This window comes from Temnothorax longispinosus, chromosome 9 (genome assembly GCF_030848805.1).
Source record: "Temnothorax longispinosus isolate EJ_2023e chromosome 9, Tlon_JGU_v1, whole genome shotgun sequence".
Lineage (NCBI taxonomy): Eukaryota > Metazoa > Arthropoda > Insecta > Hymenoptera > Formicidae > Temnothorax > Temnothorax longispinosus.
The window spans coordinates 784,846-804,237 of record NC_092366.1 but is presented as its reverse complement, the minus strand read 5'-3'; the positions used below and the strand labels follow the sequence as shown (position 1 = coordinate 804,237).

General features: G+C 45.4%; 1 long non-coding RNA gene across 1 annotated transcript in view; it reads left to right on the top strand.

The window, feature by feature from the left end:
* The first annotated feature begins 518 nt into the window (after positions 1 to 518).
* LOC139818622 (uncharacterized) overlaps positions 519 to 19,392 on the top strand; it is a 106,156-nt gene continuing 87,282 nt past the window's right edge. Inside the window, exon 1 of the long non-coding RNA XR_011733463.1 lies at positions 519 to 936. This is a non-coding gene — a long non-coding RNA (uncharacterized lncRNA). The remainder of the gene's footprint in view (positions 937 to 19,392) is intronic.

The window sequence follows — 19,392 nt, the reverse complement described above, 5'->3', positions numbered from 1 at the left end:
GGTCTAAACCTTAAAACTGAAACGTTTGTAATTTATACTTATTCTATTAAATTTATTTTCTTGTATATTATAATTCTCGCTTTAATATTGGTGTCTGTGCTCTTATTAATTTATGATTTAAAGTTTGATTATATATCTGGAAAACTTTATTCTTGTCTAATTTAAATAATTATTATAATTACATAATAAATTATATTAATATATTAATATGTGAATATATTACATAATATTAATATATGCATTACATACATATACATTAATATATATATAAAACATGATATATTGATATATAAAATATAAGATATATATTTATTGCGATTATCATTTGTATAATTGTATTTATTGTAATTACTCATTTCTCTCGCTTTATCTCGAGCACTGAAAACACAAGACGTTCGAGACTCATCATGAAAGATTAACGGTATGTATTTTACATCATATATTCATGAAAGTTCTGTTGAATATTCTTTGTATTTGCAATCACGAGGTCGGTTACTCGGGGAGGATTGAATTAATTTGAAATATTCAAAGCAGCCAATAGCGCGCGCTAACGCACCGCGCCCCGCGGGCCCCGCGCCATATTAGTTTCGTGCCGGTCACGTCGGGTGGAGGTCGTGTCCCGGCCCGCTCCGGGTTTTTTCGCATTTTTCATCCGGTGAAAGTACATCGCCCGCGCAAAAAAACCGGCCGCGGAAGCCGGCCCGGCCGGCCGGGCGATCGCTGTAACAGTGGTGAACAGTGGTAACGGATTAATCGCGTCGCGCGCGCGCGATTCGGGACCTAACCTAACCTAGCCGCGCGTTTTTTTCCCCGCGGCATTATTCGCGTCGGAGTGAAAACCCTCGATTGAAGTTGAAAATGGTACAATCCCGGTGGAAAGCTTTCGGTGCCGGGTGGTCACGCACGAGGGGCGACGGTCGACGCGGCTACCGTCCGGTAAGCGAATTCATCACGGCATAATTAATTGCTTATTTGTTGGCGATTATTATTCTTGCGCGGCGTAACGAGCGAGCGAGCGCGCGCGCGCGCGCGCACTTTAGACACTCGACGATTAATGAATCCGGAATTAGGGGATAAAAGGGCGGAATCCTTTGTGACTTAATTTACAACGAAACGCGAGTTATTTAGGGATTATGAGGGCATCCCCGTGGATGTTCTCCAGTATCTTCGGGAATCCACGCCAATTTGTCTCGCCAAGTTTCTCGACAGGGGCACGTGCCCTTCAAACTCCGTGGAATTATCTCTTGCTATTGCGTGTGATATCGCGTGTCTAAAGCGAGGTCGTTAAATTAATCATCGCGCGTTTACCGCGCGAATGAATTAGAGAGACGCCGCGCCGGCGAGGCCGCCTACACCTCCGAGAGTCGGAGTACGAATCCGGCGAATTTTGCGAAAATCTCGCGACCTGAATTCTCCCCCTTCGCCCTTGCCGGAGAAAATTTATTATCTCGAACTTTTCAAAGTCAGATGCCGCGCCGGTATCGCAAATAAGTACGGCGACGCGAGATAGCCGCCGTCGCGTCGTCTCCCCCGAGAGGGGCACTTTATTTCCACATTATATCCTTCGTATTATACTAAAAATTAATAGCATAAAGAACTCGATTTAGAGCGGCGCGCGGCGCCGTAATTAACTCGGCTATTTCACTTATAGCCGCTCGCATCGAAATCCCGTTGCCGGCGCATATAATTCCTATATCCAGTTCCCTGTCCTTTCTTCCCCCCCCCCTTGCTCCCCTTCGCCACCTTCACGCGGTATACTGTCCGCGCGCAGCCTCCGGCTCCAGATTCTTGTTCCGGCTTGTTCCCACGTTTTTGCAAGCGGAACGTTTCGTTTCGTCCGCCGCGATTATGTTATCGAATCGTTGGCGGGGGTCCGGAGGGGGGAGGGGGGGAGACTGGAAAGAGAGAGAGAGGGTGAACCAGGGTGTCCAGGAGGCAACGGGAATTCCTCTCTGTCTCGCGAAATGACGGTCGTACCTCCGGTGATGAATTATTTAGCGTTTTGCGTCGCCCCTAGGGATACACGGCGATCGATACCCGGTGGTACTATCCCAAATATATCGCAATAAATTTGCCAATAAGTTTGAAGCCGCCCTTCAGATGGAAGTCTGCAATGAAATAATATTTTATGTAGATTTATGTAATTTTTTTTTTTTTTTAATATGTATATAATACTTACTCATCCCTCCAGTTGGGATGTCGTTGTCTTACGTCCAGCTTCCGTAATGACGCGACTATACGGACTCTCATATCGGGTCGCGCAATTATTTTATCCTGATGATTCGCAGGCAGGGTTTGGAAACTAGCTTGATTAGACAACGATCCGAAGTGGCGCGCCGCGATCTTGCCCTAATGACGAAATTGAGAAATTATACGGGAACCGGTAGGTAACTTGATTTAGGGCATCCGTTGTATGAGGTGCTTCGTTAACCCCGACGACGCATCGACTTCTCGGGGATTAGGGTAGTTACGTTTAGCGCATCTTCAAGGCTGCTTTTACACCTATACGAGCAGCCATCCACCCACAGAGCCTCCTCTACGTGTCGTATCTGCTGCGTGTCTGCATCTCCGAGAAGAGACGTTGAATCGTCGGCGTCGGAGGCACCCCTACAGCTTTTGGGAATTTAATCATACAGTTCGAGTAACGCGCGCAACCCCGAGTAACGTCTCGAAATCCTCAATTCGCGCTCGGGAAATTGCGGGCGAAGGAGAATACCAGATTTAACTCTTTTAGCGTACGGAGAAGTTAGGAGGTGTACGAAGGACGGAGAAGTCTCCACGTGGGTTAGGAGAAAAATTCCGACGTTACGAATATACATACGTAAACGCGGTAATTCGCTATAAAAAAATTTATTTGCTTATTATTAGTATTCGTATATGACGTCTCTTGCTAGATTTAGTCCGCGTTACTGTAGCCTTGGTGCTTCTTGGGTGCTCCTTGGGAATTTTCGCAAATATATTCGAACCGCAACCATGATAGCTAATATTCATTAGTGGATTCCCTTTTCGCGCGTGAGCAAGGACGAAATTCTCTTTTCCGCGGTGCGGCGCGGCGCGACGACGCCGACGCGACGGCTTGGAGCTCAGCTGTGAATAAATGAAGGTGACCTTAAAGGTCGCACCTCCGCGAGATGTTTGCACATGCTTTTTTTTTCTCTTACGAGTGAGAGAAGACGCGCGCTTAGCTTCGTTTTCCTTGTTAATCCTTGTGCGCGAAAGTCCGCGGCGAGGGAACGAGCCTCTCGCCTTCTCTTCCTTTGCGTGTTTGTCCGCTCTTATTAATTTACAAAGGCGTCGGAAGCTACGAGAGAGGCGAAGACGCTGGCGAAAGGAGAGGCCGGGACGAGGGATGTTAAATAAATATCCACAGAGACGAAGACGAAATTCGGGATACCTAAGGCACACCAACCACCGCCAGCCAAAGTACCGAGCGGAGCAGAACCGAGTGGTGTAAGACCGTGTTTAATTTATTTCGACTGCCAAGGACCCGGGCATTAAACTTCCACCATTCTCTCCTTCCGCTTATCTTATTTGCCTTACATTCGTCACCGGCACGGACTACGTTTCGCCTAAGGAAGGCAGGCCTGCCTGAAGCCGGGACGCCATCCACCAACAACCCGCCTGGCTTTCTTTCTCCATCTCCGTATTCTCCCGACGCGAACAAGACGCTAAATGTCATAATTAATCTGATCCCATTAGAATTCAGCAGCCGGCGATTAGTTCCGGGACGCACCGTAATTTGTCATCCGTCAAAAACGTGCCCCGCGCGGAAAGTATTTTCGTGGATTAGCAGAGGTCACTTAATGCCAATTTGCGGAAATTATACAAAGGATCGCTTAACGTCGTCGGAACGGAATCGATGTTAAACAAATCGCTAATGCGATCGGTGTCGATACGGTTTCGCGATTTCTCAAGCGCTAAGTAGTAGTAGTAGTAGTATTCCCACAAATTCGCTCGGTTTCGTCATCTCGCTTTCCTCCGCGTTGGAGTATTTGCATTCTATTGATTGCTTCAATATTCAGAAAATCAGTAGTCCGAATGGTATCAGTTTAGAGTGGTTGTTTCATTTGGAATTAGTATTCCGCTCGCATTGCACGAGTCAGTCTGCCACGGACGACGTTTGATTTCTTTCGAAAAATTCACACGGCTGCAGATTGACGACTGCAATTTTTCAATGCTCGGCTGCGAGGATATATGTTCTATCGCACGTACACAGGATCGGATTAAGGTGCGAGCCAGAAAAATCGCGAAGGGGATCAATCATTGGGAAATACCAAAACAGAAATAGAATCATTGCGCTAGGTAATCGAAACCAATTTTAAAGAACTTTTTTTTCACGTTGTATTAAAATATACTGCATTACGTTTTTGAATGATTCTAATTCAATATCGAAATTCATAAAATATCAAAGGTGTACGGGGAAAAAAGGATCAGCTACTATATAGCAAATTTAGTTGCAAAATAGGAATAGCTAACATTTTTTGCAGCGAGAGCTATAATTTAGCAATAATAGCAAAACTTAACACAAAATTCTCGCTGCAAAAAATGTTAGTTATCCCTTGCTGTAGCGGCTAATCCTTTTTTTCCGTGTATTACACGATAACCTATATAGAACTTTAATATTTTTGATAGTATCTCAATCTCTTCCACGATAAAAATCTAAGAGTTTAATTCGAAGATTGTGGGCATATTCGGCGCGTCCATGCCAAAGTTAGATGATAAGATTAATTATAAAGTAGCCATGAGAGAATCGTGATGCGAAATACAAGCTGAGGAAAGTACCTCGCCCGTCAGACTAAAACGCCTACGTGATGAGATTTATTGATGCTACGTAAAGGCGAATTCGGTTTTCGTCTACTTAATTTTTTGTCGATGTCACCGAGTTAAATTTGAGGCATTAAATTTTCCTCCTTTAGCCGCCAACATCTTAAGTAGGGAATACGCGCCTTGAGCACGATCTACGAGAACACTCGCGAAACTTCGTAATTAACTTTATTTTTAATAAGATTTACTTCCTTTTTTTTCTTACAAACGCGAGTCGTTTTACGATGAAAATTTTCTCTATCAGGTGTGGTTAAAAACAGCGGCTATCGCGGAACCCTGTCCCATTTTTCACGGGTCTGCGTATATAGATATAAGAGAGCCGGGGGTTTTCTTGTCCTCGCCCGATCCCTCCATCGCATGTCGATCCTTCTTGCGCGCTCTATCCCATTTTTTTTGTCCCTTCACATCGCGCGCTCGCATTTCGAATTCATCGTTCTTCGCCGTTCTCTATCACTCCCCGCTGTTTCCGCGACCTCTTATCGTACTGTCGCTTCCTGCACATACATACCTGTGTGTCCTGTGATGCTGCTTCTATCGCATTACGCTATGCCCTTCCGCGCTCTTTGTCCGCTTATGCACAGCTCCTGATTCGCGCTGCTAACCGGATTCGCATACGTCTGAATTTATCTCTTTTGGCAGATGTCTCTCTACCCCTACATATCTATGAACTAGACATCGTAAATGCTTTCCCTTTACCAAATGCACTTTTCGCGAGAACATATATTGCGACGCGTTTCAGTAAGAAATTCTTTATCGCCGTTAGATGTGTGAAAAAGTCTGCTACGAATTATTGATAAAGAAGAAATTATTATAAAACATACAAGAAGGTTCTCTCATAGTTGTGCCGTAACGCAGCGCCCGTCAATGCGTACAAACCAATAATATTTCGTGTCAATAATATTTCTATATGTGAATTTTTCATATACTTATTCCAACTCAGTGAACTGCGCGCCGAATATTTTCCAGTCTTGAAACACAACAGTTCTAGTTTTGCTGGAACAGTAAATCCACATATACTTAAATCGATAATCGATTTAACTAATCGATGCTAATCAGCATCCTTATAATTAAATCACTGTAAAGAATTTAAAGAATTTATTGCGAAAATTATCACTTAAGTCTGAATAAGTATATAAAAAAAAATTATATAGAAATATTATCGACACGAACATTCTGTCACAGCTCTAAGCCCATTTGTCATTGATATCAATAATTATTAAAAGTTGAAACTAATTAGAATCCTACTAAAAATGATATATTGGCGATTTGCAGCTTTTATGAAAGATCAAGCGATTTGAAATTCCCCTATAAAGACAATCGAATAATATTTAAATCCGTAAAGAATCGATTACAGCTAATTGCAGCTATGTATCTTTGTTACGACGCGTTCTTACGGTCGCGAGATTACATTTGCAAGTGACGAATATTTGCAAAGCGGTGTGTTGCGTCGCGTTGTCCGCGTGTGTAACGGACAACAGAAAATCCTCGTGAAGAGCCCGACAAGCCAACGACGGATATTCGCGCCGGGTTTACGAGCCGTTTTATTGCGACAGTTTGCACAGGCGCTGGGGGAAAAAAAAGTGATGAGCAGGCAGTAGAGGTCGCCGCTTTAGCGCGATAAATTGGCAGGTGATAACACGGACATCGCTGATGCCCGCGGGAAAAAACTTTCTTCTCTTGCAGCTTTAGAGAAGTTTCGACGTGTCGCGGAAATATCAGGTAGCCAGAAGTCCCGCTTACAAACGTCACATTCGCGAGATTTTTTTTTTTTAAATCTTATCGCGCGATATCGTTGACGCGAACGTGATCTCGTTATCCGCGCAACAACTCGTACGATCACCCAATTCCGCGCGACGATTATTTCAATGTAGGTGTACATACATAATTCCGACCGATCGTTGCGGATACCGTGTCACGCGCGCGAAAAATGTCTCGTCTAGCACGCAAATGTTTTGGATGGTTACTCGCGAAGAAAGGAGAAACGCACGCGGCGCGGAACCGTGCAAATTCAATTTTGTCGCCGACGGCATCAGTCCTCCCGTGACAATTCGCTATACGCATAACATATCGCAAATTCCCGATACCGCATGGCGGCGGCCGGCGCGCCGCATGACTTCCTTTTTTCCCACGACGACGGACGCGCGATGATACGATGGCGCCCATTGTTTCGGGACGACGTCGGGAAAAAAAGTGCTCGGCGGGCAGAACGGTTCTTCCGTGTAATTACGCGCACACACGTAATTCACAGAGGGGGCTTTGTTGTACGCCCCGGCTTTGTTTAGTTATTCGCCAAGTTCTCGCGAATTATAAACGTTGCGCATTTGCGCCATTTACTGGCCGGTGCCGCTCGGAAGCGCCCCCGGGTAAAGAATGGACCTTGTTACGTCTCGTTAAGAAGTTTCGCCCGGAAGTTTCGGCCCGCCGCAGACGCCGATCACTCCTTAATAACCACGAGATGAGTTTACAGTGTACGAGCAACCGGATGGGAAGTAAGAAGCAACCTCTCCCCTCCCCTCCCCTTCCCGTCTTACCCCGTCTATGCTATCGGGGCTAATTTATAATAAATGTTAACCTGCTCTCGCGCTAGCTCATCTTTCATCATAGCGATGTTCATCGTCCCTCCCAGGCGAGCGAAATCGTGATCGATCGTGCATTATCATTAGGCATTCGTATTTTGTAATAGGTATATACGTCATTAAATTCTGCTGATTTACGAGAATGTTAATTACCGTACGTTGCAATTCGTTCGGAGGAAAAAAATCTCGCCAAGCTTGAAACTGGTGTATTCGTTTCGAATAGCCGCGAGTGTAAATACAGCTCCGACGGTCGGGACTGCGGCGGGAGCTGAAATTTTAATAATGTTGGCCGTTATTGTCAATGCAGGGAACTTTTTATCAGGCTTAAAAATACGATCCGCCGATATTTCCATACAAGCGCCGAGTTTATACAGCGATGCATGTTTTTTTTACGCGACGAGCATCTCGCGGGAATACGCGCGCTGTTGAAATCAATTGGCGCGATTCGTATTCCGACTTGCAAAATTTCAACGCGCGGGGGGGACGACGCGCCGACGAGGGACGACACACGCGGCAAGGTTGGCTCCGTCCGTAATTACGATTTATATTTCCCATTATGTGCGGCTGATGGTTCGGAATGCGAAATAATGCGACTTGCCGGGAGAATACGCGGGGTCCCCTTAACACGTCCAACGCTTTGTGTTGACGTGTATCTTCTGAATCAATCGAAACCAGCGAGCCGCGTGCATCGAGCACCGATGGTCAAACCGTTCGGCCGGTGTTCCATGCGAATATCGCGGGGAAATCGACCACGCATTTCACGGCTTTGCACGCGCCCCCGCGTCTCCATGTGTCCGTGTGCGCGTTTGTGCACGCGCGCGCGCAATTCACGATGATGGAAAATGGTCGCGTTTCGCATGGGCGCATCCACGTTGTATTGGCGCTGTATAATACGCGTATTACATCCTTAGGAAAGGCTTAGAGCGAATATTCAACCCTCCGTCTGTATACGTGGGTCTACAGCGTCCGAGCCAAAAGGATATCTGCTCGTAACTGTAAAACTTGCAAGCCTGCCAGAAAATATTAAATAAACGATCAAAATGAACTATAAAGTCGTCAACTACAACGTAGACAGACGTTTTGTAAATTTTTTCAGATTTTTTTAAATACTTTAAAGTAGGGAAAAATAGCGTCAAACGTGAAAGACCCACGTATACACTACGAGGGTGCAAGAAAAAAAACGTATACAGACGGACGGTTAATCTTGAAGATATAAATTTCCTGTTGAGTTTCGCCGCCGTCATTAATTTTATATGTATATCCGTAACAGATTTATCGCATATGATTTCGCCGTACGTTTCATTCGGCGCGCGTCCGAATTGGCAAATACGAAATAATAGCGCCGAATTAATGTCACGTTAGGGAATAATGCGGCGGTGTTGTAGATGAGGCGAGTTTGACGAACTACGAGAAACTACAAATGTTATTGCATTAATAATATATGCGATTAATATATTATTGTCGCGTAACATATTATGGTCGCGATGCATTACCGTGCGCGGGCATTACCATTTATTATTTACCCGTTACATTTTATTCGGTGTCACGCGCAGACCGCTCGACGTTTAAATTTTATCACATGCATATTATATGAGGGATTGGGTTAGGGCCCTATTATATTTTCCAATATCGCGTGCACTATGTGCCGCTTAATTGAACGCGCGCCCCCGCTTTGCACACACGGGCGCTTTCCGCGAAAGCGTCACTATGCATTAAATTCCATTGGCCGGACGGGTCGTTCAGTATTTGACGATTAACTTTGGTGATACAGAGGATGCAATTACTCATTACCTAATTTACGACGCCCGTAATCTCGTCCGCGATTAACGATTCCCCGATCATCGGAAATGATCGGTGAATTTATGGATTTCCGCTTCATTCGCGGTATAATTGTCGGGTAATCACGCTTATCGACCTTGTCGTTTCTTTAATTTCACGTATCTCTGTTTTTCTATCTGTATAATAGGGTACCTTCCCGCTCGTTTCCTCTCTCTCTCTCTCTCTCTCTCTCTCTCTGTTTCTCTTACTTCGCCCTTGTTTATTCGAGCTTTCCCCGTCTGACAGGCCTCACTCGTTTCCCATCCAAATACACTTTCGACGAAGTTACCGCCGTCCATTACCCAGGACGATCCTTTATAGCCGTTATTTACGATTATTATTATTGCACGGTGATGGCTACCGCTGTTGCATGGCGGCCGCACATAGAGAAACTATTCTTACAGCAAAGAAAGCGGGTGGAACATTACATTACGAAAAGCTGCAACCTCTCGCGCGCCTTTTCCTCGAGGTAATTTACAATTTGGTCAAATTGCACCGTTGCGGATAGCACGAAGGCCTCGCTTTAATTATTTTCGATGGTTTTCGTGAGTTTAACTTATTCTTGGCACACGTGTGCGTGCGTGCGTGCGTGCATGTGTGTATTAACAGGTACGCAAATACTTCTCCAATTTCTCATGTCAACGAATTAAATGGCCGTTGTCGAGCAAGTTAACGCCCCATCCAGTTTGTCCCCGTATTGACAAAATTCGATGCTGCGAGGCGCGCGAAAAATTAACAGACCTTCTATGTGGCATTTATCGCCCGGGAAAATTGGCTTTTTGTTTACGCAACACGGCTAGCTTTACTGGTGACACTATCGCGGCTTGTTAAAGCTGATGACACACAAAACGAGCCATCGACGTGGATGGATTTTAACGCAAAAACAGTCGTCACGTTTTACATCTTCCTATACGTTCGCGTACATTTTGTATCATTTATTTTTACATTTTTTTATTTTCACCAGACATAGTTTATACCATCGCGTTTTTTTTCCTTCCGGAGGCAACTTCGGCGTCATGTTTTCTATAGTGTTTTCACCGCGGTCTTTTTTTCTGTTCATTTTATATAGAACCAAACTTCCCTCGTTCCTGGAAAATTACACGGCGGGCTCGCTATAAGTCGCACGATCGCTATCGCCGAATATGCGTGCGTGCATCCCCCTCGTAATCCGCTTAATAGCGGCGGGGCCCATCAGCAAATCATTATTTTAGGCAGGCAGATATCACGCGCGACTCAAGATAGCGGATATGATCCCACGTGAACCTTGATGCACCTCGCGTGCGTTATAAATAAGACAACGGGCAGACGATTAACCAAGGAGGAGGGTGGCGAAAAGGGGGAGGACTAGATGGGGATTCGGACGGAAAGAGAGACTGCGGCGTATGAATAATAAATATTGTAAATGGAAATGTATAGCTGCCTGTCTTTTTTTTCTGACTACCTGCTGAACACGCACGCATGTACGCACGCGGTCACGCGATCATGCTTCACGCGCGCACACCATTGTTGCACCGTGCTATTGTTCCGCCGTTACTGTGTCTGTCCCCTCGCTGTTATGTTACCTACTATCGGGAGTCAACGCGTCCTCGTCGCGTCGCGTTCCGATTGTTTTTTTCTCCTGTACGTACATATGCGCGTGTATCGTCTGCCAATCGGCGTCGAGATCGTTGTTCCGTTTGCGACCGAAAATGTCAGTCGGCGACAGAGCGACAGAGCTAGCTCTCTTACGCGCGCATTCACTCACGCGCGCACGCGACCGGTGAAATTTCACGCGATATCGCCATTTTTTTCGTCCGTCCGCGGATCTCTCGTCGCGTCGGACCGCCGCATATTCTCGATTCAGCAGTTTTGCTAAGTGAATTATATGAACGCGCCGCGGTAATTCTCACTCGAAAAATGGCTTCTTCCGGCCATCCGGCGCGGTAATGGAAAGGTAACCGTGGCGGGATAGCGATAGGAAGGATCATAATAGCGATAACGGCTACGTGGCGCTCGGGGGATGAGCGATGCGAGCATTTGCATGGTAAACGCGGCAGAATCTCGACAATTAATTTCTCCACGGAGAAATATTAATACACTTGGCGCACGGTCAACACACACGATCTTACTACTATCGCTTATTTTTTTACCTTATATTTACGGAAACAAGTGTCTTAATTAGAGAAATATCTTCAATATCTCTATTATTTTATTAAACGTGACATGAATAGAAATATATCCATTGCATCCGCGGTAATCCGTATATTCGCTATTCGAATGTCTCTCGCGAATGTAGAAAAACCACGAGTATAGTAGCCTATCTTGATAGCCTATATTGAATTATTTACGTGCTTTATTGCAAAAAATGCCTTTTTTCCTTTTATCTGATGGCACGTAACATCTTTATCGCGGCGCTAGGCCTCAGAGAAGCATATGGTGTATCCCATGGGGTTGTTTTTCTTTTTCAAGAAGCCGAGAAAAGATAGCAAGATGATCTCGAGAACGGCGTGAAGCCGGCGTAAAAACGTAACGCGCTCGTATGTAAATAGTAATGTCGGGGACGACGGCGACGGCGACGATGACGATGATGAGAACGACGACGTCTATGAGGGTAGCCAGAATGGAAAAGGGACAGCTTTAGGGGATGCGGCGAGATCGGTGGTAGGTAGTAGGTAAGGGGAGTCAGGCGGCGGATATGCCGGGGACGGTTTCGCTGCGAAGGACGATGATGGGAAGTCCTGGAGAACAACGCCCCGGGGAATCGTTTTCCTAGGGAAAGCTTCGAGAGAGCTCACCGAAGCTGCCTCTTTGCGCTCCCGGATTTCAAGCGCGCGATGGCACGACTTTGATTCGATCGTACGTGCTCGAAACGCACGTGCGATTTTGATTCGATTCAGCGTGCTCGAAACGCACGTAAGAAATTAAGGATTTCGAGAGAAATCCTTGTCATTTTCCCGGAATAAAATTGAATGGAATTTCCAGCCGTTGCTTTATAATTGCACTCATATAGGTTTTTTTTAGCTAACGATGAGAAATAAAAGCTATATTTTCATGCCTACGTTAAAAAAAATACATTATATATTTCTGATATCATATTAATATCCGTTATATAAAATTTTATCATTTCCTTTCTCCTCTTCTCAAATGAAATGTTGGAAAAAATACTTACTTATTTTATGAAAAAAATGGAAAAAGAAGTATAAAAATAGTATGCTTTTATTAGAACTAATGCGTTTCAATTTTATATAACTGTTCCTTTATAATATATTCAGCGCAAGTGCTATAAAAGTATCCGTGATATAGAAATTCAATATAAAAGTTTTTCGTTACGCGTATCTTTCGTTTTACATCGAGATGCTTAAAAGTGCGACATTAAAGAGAGCTGAAATGGGCTCGGCGGTCAAATCATTCTTTGAGAGGAAACCGCGAGCGAAATAGCCGGTTTGTTGCGAGGCAAAACGCACCCACCCATCGTCTGTCTACGTAGAGAAGACGAAAGTCTACCTATGATAACGTGGGATATAATTAACATTTTGACAAACCCGGAGCGCCGTGCGCTTGTACCTCGAATATAGTACTCCTCGTTGTTTCTCGAGATGTCCTCGGGTCATTGTGATTCCGTTAGATGCAGCTCAAACAGCTTAACCGAGGATACATTTCGTATGCAAATGGGAAATGTGTTCCAGAATAAGCTTACGTCTCTGTAGCTGTTACGGATCAGCACTTACTGCATAAATCGTTTTCCAGACAGGTACGTGCGCCGCCGCCGTCTGTCCTTGATTTCGATCCGATCTATTCGATCTCGATCCAGAAGTTGGTTGTCGAAATCGACAACTACCTACGTTTCGCCTCTTCGGCAAAATCGATGGCCCAATAATAGCGCCCTGATAATTGGGCGCTGTGTTCAACTCGGTTGCATGTATCGAGTTATGTATGAAATATTTCGACTACATAAGACATAGGATTTCTCTCTCTCTCTCTCTCTCGTGCCTTTTATTTTTCAATTTTTCATATTACGAATAAAATATTTGAAATATTTACTCTCAATTTATTTTGTATGTTACTTTTGTGTATTACATTTTTTATTTATATGTTTCAATATATATATTTTTGGAATTTTTGTTAGCTTCTCTAATTTCCATATTCTAGAATATCCGATCGATGGATTTTTGTACTTTCGGACGGAGTTTTTGGGATCTTCGAATATTTAACTCGTAGCGCCTTTTCAAATTCTCGAATAGTCAGTCGGCAGCCACGAGAAATGCGGAAAGAGGTAGCTTCCTCGCATTCTCGGATGTCCCAGTTGCACGGTTCCTTGAATCCCCGAATCGCCGCTTTTCCGGCATTCGCGCTGTTCTCGGTTTCTGCCATTTCCGGAATCACTGCGAAATACATACAATTTCGAGACGAGAAGCGACGAAAGCCCCTTTTCAACCTCGTCCTGTTTTACGTGAAGTGAGCGTGGAAACAAAAGCTCTCGGCCGCCCATGATCCGCCGACCGACTCCCGCGGCAGCGTGTTTTCATGCTTTTCTCTCGCCGCGGCGTGGCCGCGCGCGGATTCGTCGACGCGAATTCCCAGGGCGCATTTCGGCTGGATCAGAATAGGGAAACTCGAGGCCACCGCTACACGCCGTCGCCACCGGGGGTCCCCCGTGTGCAAGAAGGAACTAAGTTCTAATCGAATCAACAACCCTCTCGCTTCGATTTACCGCGCGCGGAAACGACGACGTGGGAGGGTGGGGGGGAGGAAGGGCGGAGACGTACACCGCCGGGACGCGCAAGGACGAACTCGTCGAACTGTCTTCGGAAGGACGACGAGGCGCGGCAGCTGTTTCTCCGCGTCGTCGTCCTTTTGCCACACAAACCCCATGCGCGGAAAATATTGTTTGCCTTCTTGCGGTGCTGGGGAAGTTTATGCTGTCGCCGGAAGTTTAACCGCGCGCGCACTCTTTTCCTCCGGACGCGTCTCTGTAAATCCTGTTTTCGGTTACATTCCACCGTTCAAATGTGAAACATCGACGGCATATCCGGCGATTATCAGAAAATGAGAATATTTTGTAGATACCTATACCTATTTACCTAAATATTTACACGGAGAAGGAGAGCTGCAAAAATTCGGACATTTCGCGATTTACGAATTCAAGAGAGTGCCCTTTCATCCGAATACTCGAAGATTCAAGATTCAAAGTATCCTAGGAGTTTTCCCGTGTCCGTCAAATGTGATAATCTACTCCTATAGCGAAGATAGGTACCCGTAAAGTAGGAAAAAGGCTGAAAGGAGCGCGAGTTCTTCGCATCGCCGTTGTAACTGGGGTATGCATCGTAATATCGCCCTTTGACGCCTTTTGATGAACGCCAGCATTGTTTTCCGAAGCCCTTACTTTTTATTTCACTTCCGTAACAGCGTAAATTGTTCGATAATTCGATATCGGCGATTCAGAAATTTATCGCTACCCTCGAGATCCCCTCGCTATTTTTTTTTTTTTAACTTTTTTTCCGGTTTTTCATTTATGCCGCGAAACTGACCGGTCGGCCGATCAGACGATGAAACGCCGACGCGAAATGTCGCCGAATTATAAACCGCGATTCTTTCACATTTTCAGTTGATATTCTTCGGACCGGATCATTCGATAACCGAGGCTAAAACAGCGAGATATCGATATCGATGGTAGCGTGTGACCCACCCGTTCTCGTAAAATGTCTTTCTCGCCATTCTTCCTCCCCCCTCTCTCTCTTTCTCTTTCTCTCTCTCTCTCTTCTTTTTTCCACTTTTACCCTCTATGTTGCCTCCCTCTTCCTTTCTTCTCAGCGTAATCCGACATGAAAAATTGCGTTTCTCCGGCACGCTGTACGCGATTCTTCGCTTTAAAGAGCGAAAATCTCGGTGACTGATATTTCATTCCCCCTTTTTTCGAGGGGTCAAAAGCGCCGGTGGCGGGTTGACGTACGTAAGATAAATACACGTACGCGTCCTAATTGCGAGCTCGGTACGATAAAGCACGACGCGTGGTGGTGGATTTAAAAATTTTCCCGGCAAGTGGGATATTTTTGCCGAGCCGCTGCGTCACCGCGCGTCGGAAATCCTGTAATCTTTTGTATATGCACGCTCTTTAGTCGCGCGACTTCGTTTATTTCGTCTCATAATCAGTGTCGCGCGTGTAATAAAAAATTGGGGGCAAAGTACTCTCGGAAATTTTTAGCATTTCCCGCGATTACTCGATTATCGACCGCCCATCTATTTCTACAATGTCCCCAATTACCCAATTATTCCAATGACCGCTCTTTAGTAAGAAGTCACATCTCGACCGGGAATCTTTTATTCATCTGGGCGAGAATTCATTTTCTTAGCTGGCGGACAGAGCCTGTCAAATCCGAGATACTCGTAAGGACGAGGTGGACGCGCTGTTCGTCCAGCTGCAGTTTCTATTTCCACCGTGTCCCGTCCCAGAATCTATATACACCTGGCCGTATCTATCGATATCGATAGCTATCGGGCACTCTGCAAAGGGGCTACATAATCTGACGTGAAATATTGCGCGAACGGGTTATAGCCTTATTGTGTGCGTCCGTATATACGAGTACGTAATATGTGTATACATATATATGTGTGTGTGCGTGTGTATGTGCACACGCTATGCTAATACAGGAATACGGGCTGCTGTGCGCGTATTATATAAACTCGCGCACATAGTTGGGGAGTATGCGTACATACGTGGCTACAGGTTATCTCAAAGCTGGCCTAGAGCTATCGCGTAGGATTATTGCACGCGGGAAGTCAAATAAGACCTTTCTCTTCCGAGAGGAGAGAGAGCTCCGTAGAATGATAATATTTTCGCGGAGGAGAGATAAAAGAGGATCACCGCGCGCACGATTTATAGTGCGTATACCGTATTTACTCATACGTGACGACGTTTGTCATCAGGTTCTGCCCCGGGGAGGGGCAGAACGAAGTAACATTTTACGGTCTACGCGCGCGTAAGTGTGTGTGTGTGTGTTGGGATAAACTATACACCAGAGGCGCACAACTCAAACATTGCAGATTGAAACATTTGGTTTAAATTAAAATTAACCGAGCCGCAATATCAACTTTGTTGTTGCATAATAGCATCAGTCAAGGGATTTATTGCAGAATACATTATACTAAGCAGAATTACTGAAATTTACTGGATAAATGCGTCGCTAATTTCATATAACTACCTTTCAATGTAAATACTGCACAAACGCATTTGTATTACATTAATAATATCATATTACATTATATTTCATAATATTCTATATTTTAGATCGCTCGATATTTCAACGGTCTCGAAAAATTCCCCATTTAAAGTAAATTAAGGCTGGCACGAGGATACGGTATTTTTACTCATTAGATATTACAGAAAGGCGTACGTCGAGCGAGCGAGCTTGCCTTTTTCGAGGACCCCATATTCAAAGGCCTCGAAAAAGTATTTTACCTTCGCGGAGGTACCTCTGTATTTTTCTACGCTGCATGTAACCGTGAAATATCGTTTGCATTGGCCGACGCGAAATAAAGATCTACATAGATCAACCACCGGCTCTCCTTTTCGTGCCACCCTTTTGCTCACGCTCTGTTTACAGCCCTCTTGTCCTCCGCGCCTAAGTCCAAAAGCTGCCGGGATGTTTGCTTTCTCTCAATTTTTCATAATGCCAGCTCGACTCGTTGTACGTATGCATGCATCTCTCGGCGTGCCGCGCGCGTATTCCTTTATTCTCCTTTGCTCTCTCTTCTACCGAACTACCGCTACCGGCCGCGTTCTCGCGGAGAAACGCGATTACGTTGCGTCGCAAGTCGAGAGCCGAGTTTCCAGTTCAGCGGGGTTGCTGCATTATTAACCCTTTACCAGCGCACTTTTTACGCCCGCATCGCCGCCGCCGCCGCGGCGAACTAGGTCGAAAGGATTCGGCTCCGGCAATTTTCCTTCCCGCGCCCGGCGAAAAGGAATTTCAGTGATTGTTATATCGTGCTTACCGCGTCAGATTGTCGCCTCCCCCCCCCCTCGCACTTTCGATTTTTTCGCCCGCAGAAACGCGAAGAACACGCCCGACGTCGTACTTATATGCAATTCTAAACGCTTTCACCCGCTGTTACGCCGACATATGATCACCATTTTGTCACGTCGCGATGCCGCGATATTTTTTCGCCGCTACTTCGTGCGCCTTGTAGTTAATCCTTTCAACTCTGACGTTCTTTTTTCAAATGGATATTATTATTGATTGGGAGAAGTGGTGATTTCTATGCGAACGCGCGCGCGCGCGAATAAATCAGAGAGGCCTGCAGTATATATTAAAACGAAATATATATTTAACCCTCGTGAATAATCGAAGATCGCGATTTATCTGTTTATTATAAATTGTTTAACGAACTTCGAATCGAATTTTGCATTTAGGATTCCTGGAAAAATTTAATGAGCTATTTGGCGCAATTTTCTACGCAGATAGATGATTCGCGAAATTAATATCGCATTATATCAACGTGGACCGCGCGGTACCGCGCTGTTAATGTCCCCGCGCCTACGCGGGCCGACATGAAGATGAATTTCGATAAAAAGAAGGCGGTTCTCAAAGCGTCTAACGGCGCATTTACGGGCGCAGTTAGCGCGCATGATAAATTGGGCAGATACGTTATTTAATTGGCGTCCGTGGTCAGTCAGTTCTTGATTATTATTGATGGCTCGACGGCGGTGGCGCGGGCGTTGCTAATAGTAGCGGTGTGTCATAAATTTCACGTTATACGTCGATCGAAACGAATATAAGTGCACCTAAGAAATATCCGGGGCGTCATTATTATCGATCAAGCCCGACTGGTCGAATTTATCGATCGTTCGAGTAATCATCGAAGATAGGGTGTGTTCATCCCCAGTACGTGCGTTATTTTCCTTCCATTCTTCGTCGTGGCGGCGGTGACTTGCTCTTGCCTGCCGGAAGATTTGCCCCGCATTACGGAGTGGATACGGACGGGTAGCCCCATATACGTGTCCGCAGGGGATAAATTTTCGGGAGACTGAAAATGGTCCGTATTTACCCTCGAAGCCCTCCGACGTCACCCTTAACACTTAAAGCCCGATCACGACCGTATTATTGTGTTATCGTTTTCTTATACGGAAAACAAATAGAAAATTTTTTCACGGATTATTGTTAACATTGTAAGGAGTGCCCTTACAATAATAACGATATTTCAATTGTTTCCTTTCATCTACCTATAGCATCACGGAAAATAATAACTCGTTCAGGCGCGCATAATAGCTTTCGAGGGTATAATTTAAAATAATTCTATTTACTTTGTCACAATCATGACCTCTTGGAGAGATCTTGGCAGACCTTTTATCGTGGAAAGGTCGTGATGTAAATGTAACGCAAACGGATTGCGTATTTTTGTATCTCAGCTCTGAGTTACAAACGCCGTTATCTACTTGTCGTTTTCACAAATGGGGGTTTGATTGACTTCAGGCTCAGGAAAGAGGGCGCGAGATCCGGTCCATTTACTTCTGGGACAACCAGCTGCGCGCGTGAGATTTGTGTTTTTGCCGCGAGCTCGTATTCGAGCTTTCTTCGCTCCGATCCTACTCCGGACTCTAACCCTCGGGCGAACGTGCATAAGATGTCATTCCGCGTCTTCCAGGGTGGTCTATCGTCCCGCGCGCATTAGGGCGGCCGAAATTTGTCGGGAACGATCGGGAGGTGGGTTCGAAAGAAATGGCACGAAGAAGTAGGAACGACAAGTTCCTTCAGCGTTGGGGCGGCAGAAGAGGGTGAGCCCTTCGGTCAGTGACAGATGGTGGTTTTATGCCGTGGGAGAGGGGGGAGAGGGAGCAACATCACTCGACGACAAGATCACCACTCCCGATCAACCGCGCAACCATGAACAAGGATCTAAAAATATTATTCTAGCGGATGGCGCTACACGTGCACGCGCGAGCTTCTATTATCGTTAGAATATTCGGCTTCGTTTACGCCAAGTTGATTATTTTCAACCGTTTATTTTATACCGTCGACGCGAACGAAAATATTTTCTCACTCGGCGGAAAACGCTACTCGCGCGCGTTTTGCTTTCGATTTCTTCGACGTAATCCGCGTACGCTGGCTTTTAATTGTCGCGGGATTTATTAAAAGATTTCACACAGTCTGATCATTAACCTTCGCCACGACTACTTTACTCTATCCTCCTTTAAAAC